This window comes from Colossoma macropomum, unplaced genomic scaffold (assembly GCF_904425465.1).
Source record: "Colossoma macropomum unplaced genomic scaffold, Colossoma_macropomum, whole genome shotgun sequence".
NCBI lineage: Eukaryota > Metazoa > Chordata > Actinopteri > Characiformes > Serrasalmidae > Colossoma > Colossoma macropomum.
This window is the reverse complement of record NW_023495172.1, coordinates 846-9,633: the sequence shown is the minus strand read 5'-3', so window position 1 is coordinate 9,633 and position 8,788 is coordinate 846.

The following is an 8,788-nucleotide window of genomic DNA, read 5'->3' as shown; positions in this document are numbered from 1 at the left end:
GAGGGCTTGAATTTCAATCAAGTGATCCTCATATGCTGCCATAACTGATCAACCATTCTGTTGCAAAAAGGGCACTCCATGCCAACTATTTCCCTACAATAACCTGAGCATCACCCATCACTCCCATACACAGCCACTACTTTCTAACAGCCGTCCCTGCTCCATGTCCATTATGTTCAGGAAGTTATAATCTGCTTTTTACCTGCCATGTTCTCATATCTAACACTAACACAATCTGGTGTCAACTGAAAGTGTTTCCCTGTTGAGTCCTGGTTCCTCATGAAGTTTCTTCTTTGCAAGCTTAGGAATTTTTCTGCAGTCAAGGGTTCATACTTGGATGTCTGTTAAGCAGCTCACATTGATGTCACCACCAAACTTTTAAACTGAATCAAATTCATGTGCTCCCCCTTTTCCCTTATCTTACAAACCTTAAACATACTGTTTTACAAAGGGTCAACTCAAGTGACAGTTATGCAAAAGGTGAGGTCTGGCCTTCTAGTTCCAGTCAGAAGCCACCCAGAACTCCAGCCCAAGTTCTCAGGAACGTGGAACCATCCCTCCTTCCACAGATATGATGGGATCCACCCCAACCAACTAGTTTCACATATTTTAGGCCACAATATATTTATTTTATTTTGTTTTCACCTCCAAATGTCAGTTCTAGAAATCTTTGCTCAAAAACACCTGCCGGTAGTCGACTTGGGATCAGCAATATCACCAAACACAGAAATTTTCTGTGCTACCCCTCTGCTCTCAGCCTAACTCACAGGCCTCAAAATTTAAACCTTCTATAAACTGTTTAAAAGATGCACTTAGTTCAAATAAAGAAAAGGTCTAGACATAATTCACCAAAACCACAGGTGTGTACTTGAAAAGAATAAATTGGATCATTTGTAAACACTGATTTTGCACACTGATCCAGGTAATGTTGTGTTGACAGAAACTTGGCGTAGACACTCAGTAAGTGATGATTTTATTCTTTATAGAATGGACAGAGAAACTGCTATTGACAGTAAAAAGCATTGTACATTGCACTATGAAGACGTAATTTCTTGTTTGGGGGGTGTATTTTAAGCCTTTAGATTCAATCTGTCACTCAGCTCTGAGATTCATCACTGGTGACCTTTACAACACTCATCACTGTATGAAAAAGTCGGCTGGCCATCACTGACTGTATGACAACAAAACACACTGTCAATTTTATTTATTTGAATTATTTGTTTAAATGATTAGACTCATTCCAGTGTCTTGATCACTTTTCAGGTGCTGAGAGTTTTTACTCAACTGGGAAAATCTGGTTTTACCTGCCGGCTAGCTGGAATTTAGTACAGGACACTGCAAAGCACTATATTTGTACATGCATGCTCAGCTACACTGTAAATGAGGGTCACCTTCAATGTATTTGAGAGTGAAAATAAACATGATTGAAAGAGCAAAGAAAGCAGAACCAGCTTATCAAATAAAGTATGGCAATGCACAGCCACTGGTGAGAAAATGCAGTCCTGTTTTAGCATATGTGCACATATTGATCAAATTCTATCAGTGAGTGGTACGATTGTGTAGTAATCTTTATGCCCCTGCTGAGAAAAACAATATCTGTCTAATCTGTATTTTTAGATATGGCTCCTCCAGTCTCTCTGATGGTCAGTCCCAGCAGAACTCAACACTTTATTACTGACTCTCTGTCACTGAGCTGTGAAGGACAGAGTGACTCTACTGGATGGAGAGTGAGACGATACACACACACAGTGAGAAGGTGTCAGATTGTTCATCAGGCTGGGGATCAGTTACAGGATCTACATGCAGCATCAGCTCCCTCAGCACATCCCACACTGGAGTGTACTGGTGTGAGTCTGAATCTGGAGGGAGCAGCAATCCTGTCAACATCACAGTGCACAGTGAGTCCACAACATTATTAACACTGACTACTCACAGAATTCATAATTCAGTATTTATTTATTTATTTATTTATTTTAATTAGATGCATTCACTAGTCTCACAGGGCCAGCCATTATCTCATAAAATAATGTCTGGAGACAACAATGGATATAGTCTGTTTGGTTTTGGTGAAGTATCTTGTGAGTTCCAGGTGTACAGACAATATTTTGGTAGCTTGATGTACTTGCAGTAGTTGATTAGTCATTATCCTGTTTCATTCCTGTTTCCAAGGCCTGTAATTTCTAACCTTCGCATTCCAGTCCATCACCAGCAGTATGTCCTGTTTGCAGGTGTTGTCAACTTCAGCCTGAAATTCATCATAAAACTTTTAACAGTAACAGTAACAGTAACAGTAATGTTGACATTGTTATTGACAATGAAAACCACTCCATTTCCTCTTTATTGTTCATGACCTGAGTAGTAGATGGTGTGTTTCCTTTGATTGATATAGTCCTAATCCGGTCCATTTTTAGTTTGCTGATTCTTAGGACGATGTGTGAAGGATCTATTTCCATCTTCAGTACTGCCAACATATTACGATTTATACTTCTTCCACGCTGTTGTCACTTCTGTGATCATCCACCACAGACATTGCCTTATATTGCTGCTACCTAATATTAGGTGGTAGGTTTAATCTGGCACTTCTGCTAAGACATTTCTGCCATGGGAGACCTTGAAAGGAGTTAAAACTCCAGGCAGTATAGCTCTACCTCCCCAATGCACACAAGCATCCTGACCCTAATAAGGTACCATATACTCTTAAAAAAGATGGTTCTTCAAAGGTTCTTCAGTAAAGAGAATGGTTCTGTTTAGTTCTAAATAGAACCATTTCATGCTTAAATTGTTCTTTATATGGTGAAATAGTCCTTCAGACTGATGGAGAATGTGTTATAAGGTTCTATATAGCACCAACAAGCGTACTCCTTGTGTTACAAACTTGATATCATAGAGACTATAATAGCACATGAAGATTAAAGTAGTATTATTACAGTTACAAATCTGCAGTAAAGCCTGTTTTGATGTCTAAAATCTACTGAAAAACTTACCATGCATGTGAAACTGCTGGAAGAATTGGTATCCATCCTACAATTACATATTAGCTCATATCTGACACTACAGAGGTCACTGAGTTATTTCTGTATTCTTAACACTCTGTTTTAAGAATTGTGTTACTCTTTTCTACAGATGGTGATGTGATCCTACAGAGTCCTGTTCGTCCTGTGACTGAGGGAGATCCTCTGACTCTACACTGTTCATATCTCCACACAACGTCCTCAAACCTCACAGCTGAGTTCTATAAAGATGGATCACTCCTCCAGACTAAGACTATAGGAGAGATGACCATGACTTCACTGTATGATCAGTGAATACAGGCTTCTTAAAGAGAGAGGATTTCTATGAATCATGATGTATTCACTCTTGATTACAATAACTGTGAAGTTGAATTTCATAGGAAAGAACCATAGTTTTCTCTCTGTCAATAACATATTTATGTTTTTTTCCTTCCTCAATTGTTACCATGAAGGTGCGGGATCTTGGTCTCCCTCTACTGGAAATCAGCAGAACTTCAATCAGACATCAGTTTAGAGTCAGAATCCAGGAGTTTCTGCAGGCTGGTCAGTTTGCAGTTTCATTCCTCAATACAATTACAGTGACTCTTCATTGGAGATTTAAAGAGACAGCCATCAGCAGAATGTGATGGTATTTAGACAGAATCCTCTGTGTCCAGTTGATCAACTATTGGTAGTGTTGAATATTTTCACTGATTGAAAATAATCTAAATAGTGAAGATCTGTCATTGCAAAATGCTAAATGTTTGTCCAGTATTATTAATAGTATTATATCTATTTTCTGTGTAAAACTAAGGCTCTTATTAGCTCATTTACTCAATGAATATTCAAATATCCTGAACTCGCTGCTGAACAGTCTGTAAGAGTGCAGCGATGTGCAGTAGAGCATTGTGTGCTCTGATGCTTTGGCTGTTTGTATTGCTGAGTGATAATATATATTAAAATTGTACCTGTTGTCTACTAGTGTGAGTTTAACAAAAGTAGCACATTAGGTTCTTCATGCTGTATTTCTCTTTCAGTCAACTGAAAAGAAGTCAACATTTTTTTTCATAATTATGAATTACTTACAGCCAACAAGCCTTTCTTCTTTCCACAGTGGCAACAAAATGGAATACATGTTCTGGATGATACTTTTAATGATTCAGGCCTTTGGACAAACCAAAACTTGTATGCATTTTTATAGAATACCAGGTTCATTTTTTCTCTATCTTTGCCTTCCCTCTGTAATGAAGGCATACTGTGTACATTGGGTCTCCACTTTACACTTACACCCATTACATAAACTATTTTCTGCTAGCAAAAAACTAGAGGTTGTGTATCCAAAGTTTTTTTCTTACTATACTGCGTGCTGTATATAAACTTTTAGGTATACAAACTACTTGGGAAAAAGAGCTATAAAGGGGTCAGGGTCAACAGTTTGGAATAAAAAAACCCTAACCAGCAGCTTATTCATTATAATTTTATTGACAGATCTTATTTAACTCCTTGCAGACGCTCCCATATGTGCCTCACTCCATCTCCTCTTTGTATTTTTTGTCCTGAAGGTAGATATAGTACATTTTTACATATGTACTGGGAGTGCTCAACTGTGCACAGGTTTCGGACTAAGGTTTCTTTTAGATTATCAGACGCTCTCAATACAACTATTACAAATAAAGTCCAAACTTTGCTTCTAGATGATGACTCTGAATGTAACTTATATTGTGCTGAAAAGCGAATCTGGTTGGCTGGTCTCACAGCAGCCAACAAAAAAAAAAGCTTTATGTTGGCAACGTCCACATTCTCTGTCCTGTTAACAATGAATCCTTACATTATTAACATGGAACTTTCAACTTCAAGGGCCCGTGGTGCTAGTTGGGGGACTTTGGAAAGTGTTGATAAGAGGACTGGTAACTTATAGTGAAATTTGTTTTATTTCTAGAAGCATTATTGTATTATTACGGCTGGTATTATATTTGTTGTACTGTACTGGTTTGTTTTGTATTACTTGATATATTTATCAAACAGATTTTTTATTAATTTTTTTAAATAAATGTTGGGTGCCATGTGGGTGAGGAATGGTGGGGGGCTGGGTGCTCCATGTTGCTACTTTTTTTTTGTATACTGTATTTGATATTGTCTATTTTTCTGTTTAATATTGTTTAGCAATAAGAGTAAACTTACTTTTCCTCCATGCTCTGTTCATGTGTTTGCTCTAAATGTGTGCTGATTCTTGTAACTACCATTCAAGGGGCACCATATACTCCAGGTTGCCAGCTTGGACTGTTTAGCCCCCAGTTTTTGTGCCATGTAGGAAAAATGGCTCTGGGTGAGTAATCATTATAAATGCATACACACAAAACTAATTTTAGATGTTAATCACGTGACTCACTGGTTTGGAGGTCTAAACATTGTTAGAAGAAAGTGGCTGAAAACTGCACTATGCACTAAAACTGAACACAAAGTTCAAAACACCAAGAATGGTGCAGTGAAATGCTGAAATGTTGTTTTCCACACTATGACATATACATACTATTGTACAGTTTAGAAACAATATTTGGAGAAGTGGAAAGACTACTACCAGGCCTGTTATTTCGTCTTAAGAGGGAACTCCACCAGTTGTGCAAAATTACTTAATCATTTCATGGTTTAGATGTAAACAAAATCATTCAGAGTAGTTCGGAGTGAAATGCAACTTTCTATAGAAATTTACTGAGTCAAAATTGTTCACCATTTTAGGTGAAACATTGTTATGTTTACACTACAAATATCACCATTTTATCTGCTATCCAAAATGACCAGTGAACATATATAAACTTCTAAGACACATGTATGTCACAATGTGAATGGGTACTATTCTTTCCTTACAACGCTTCACATGGTGTTAGCAAAACTCATAGCTTATGTGAGTGTTTATCAGAGGAGCTGTGATAAATCAGAGCTGCACCTTGCTGGTTAATTGTTCTGAATGGTGGTGAACTGCACTGTACCAGGGTGCAAAATAAATGGAGAAAATACAGTACGGTACATTTTTTCGGTTGCTGTTACAAGTACCAGAAATCCTGAAGTTGTGGCTAATTGTTTTGAATCTACACACAAATACCGACGTCAAACAACTCTACAAATTTCAGGTTTGTAGCGAACACTTCACAGATGAAAACAACTCAACACCAGTGAAAAAATGCAAAGCGGATTTCTATAAATGCTGGCAACTAAAGAACACTGCTGTTCCCTCTGTTGTATATACCATCAGAGAAACTGGAATCAATGTAAGAAACGTTTGTGAGTGAAATAAAGTAGTCGTCAGTAGCCACTGTGCACATCTACCTCGCTATTCTAACCCATAAACTGGTTTTCCATTCACCATGGGTTGTTCTGCTTCAGTGCTGGCGGGTTCAGTCGCACGCTCTCTTTTGGCTCTCTCTTCTTCAAACCACTGCAGCTCATTTGTGTATTCTGGTTCAAATCGATTTGTCTCTACAGCATTTTGAACACAGACCTCCTTGAAGTCCTCTGCATATTCTGCCATCTTCCAAAATGGGTAAGAAAACAGTAAAAATAAACTAAACAAAAGCTGCTGCTGGCGTTAGCCGTGTTAAGCAGCTATAGCTACAGGCTATTAACCACAGGAGCATGTTAGCTTGCACGCACTGATCTCAGTTGAGAATGCGGTTTTGAGAGGATACACAGAAGTAATCCTGGAGTAAAAGTTTATACTAAAAATACATTTTAGGCCAAAACTTTATGAGAAAACTATCACAAAACAGTGTCTCAGGTATCAAACCATGCATTGATAACCATTTTGTGTAATAACTTAACGGGATATAGCTTTTAGAGCCATTAAACACATCGGACATTTGGTTCCTAGTACTATAATGGTGAACAATTCTGACTCAGTAAATTTCTCTGTAGGCACATTTCACACTGAACCACTCTGAATGATTTTATTTACATCTAAACCACTGAAGGATTAAGTAATTTTGCAATTTTTCTGTGGAGTTCCTCTTTTACAAGAAAGTGTTTGAAGACTGTATTATCCAAAGTTAAAACAGTAAAATGGTGCAGTGACATGCTGAAATGGTGTTTCTACAGTCTAGTGAAAAAAATGGTTTATAATAAAGATTTCTCACAGATAAATATGAGTAAGATTCAAACCCTGAATATTTCTAATAGCTGCTCAGTGTTTTCACCAGAGAACCACAGTTGGCTTATAGGTGCCATTCTATTATCCTTATGTTTTTCAGTATTTTTTATAACTACTTGGACATGGGGCTGTTTTACATTTGTTGCACTCTTAGTCTTGTTTGCTGCTACAAGCTTGAAATAAGCCTCTTCTTTAGTGGATATTGACTGGATAAATGGGTCATTCTACAGAAATGTCCATTTTTGTGTCCCTAGCCTTTAAAAATATATTACATTTGAAAAACGTGTTATGGTTACATTTTATTTATATTTTAAAATAAAACAATAAGTTATTTTAATTTTACACCTTCTTGAGTTGTCAGTTTAGCAATATTTGTTTTTTCAATTATATAGAATTCCAAGCACCACAGAAGCGCTTGTCCCCACAGTCATGTGTGATGCATGACTGTCATATTTTGATGTTAAAAATGTCATAAATGACATAAAAAAACAAATGCCAAATAAATATTATAAAATATATAATGAAAAGTTATTGTCCCCAGGAGTCGTGTCACTAATGCTATTACATAATAAAAAGTCTCTTATTTTGAAATAAAAATCACACTGATGACATCACTTGGCTTCCTTTTACCCATTTCCTGAAGATCTATGAAGAAAAGCACATGGTAAGTCCTCTGTCTCTTTTCAGTTATCAGAAATGTTCTCATTTAGCTCATGATTTCATACAAAGCTTTTAGTCAATATCACTGGTGTGTCCTATTTTATTCTTAGGTAATTGTGAAAAATTAAAATGCAAATGGATTAAATTACATACTTTCCAGAGCCCCTGGCACTGAATAAGCTTTCGGTTCAGATTGATCAGCGGTTCTGGGAGTTCATTATGGGGCAGCTGCAGAAGTAAAACAAGACACCATGAAATGAAAAATGGGGAGAGTTCCAGTTTACCCTTTTACATCCTAACCTAATAGCATGACATAAAACAGTAGTGGACAAGTGCTGTTTAGACAGTGTACTTTGTTGGACAGTTTTAGCTGTTTTCCTATGGAGTTCTTTGTTTTAAATCATTGTTCATGATGCTTTTGTTAAGTGTCAATGTTAGTCCTTGATTTTATGCAAAATGTAACAATTTTGTCTCACTTACTTAGAGTTGATAAGGATAAGGATCTTTGGTCTTTGGATCTTTCAGCTGTGGGCTGAAAGGCTGAAAGGGTGTTCTTACTCCCTTCCCCACAGTAACGCACGGTCTCAAGTGGCTTATTGCTTTTATAACGGCGGCCAACATGAAATTTTTCAGAAAATAATTTGAATTATTATTAATAAAAATCAACATAAACAAGTATACTGCCAAGAAATGTAGTTCCTTTAGAGTGTGGAATCGTTGCCAGGAAACCATGGACCACAGAGTGAGGAGAAGGTTCGGTCGCCTATGCTGTCTATCATGGTCATTTCATGAATTTCTAAACTTTGTCGTATAACAATGAACATATGATAGTACAGCACTGTTTAATGAAAAACCCTTCCCTTTATAAGCACTTTTTGGTCACCAAATTACCACCATGAGTCTTATTTAGCATTAATCCAGCGGCGCCCTCTTCTCCTGCTGAGGCTTAATCTCAAATGGCTCTCTGCTCCCTACATAGTGCACTATGTAGGAATTT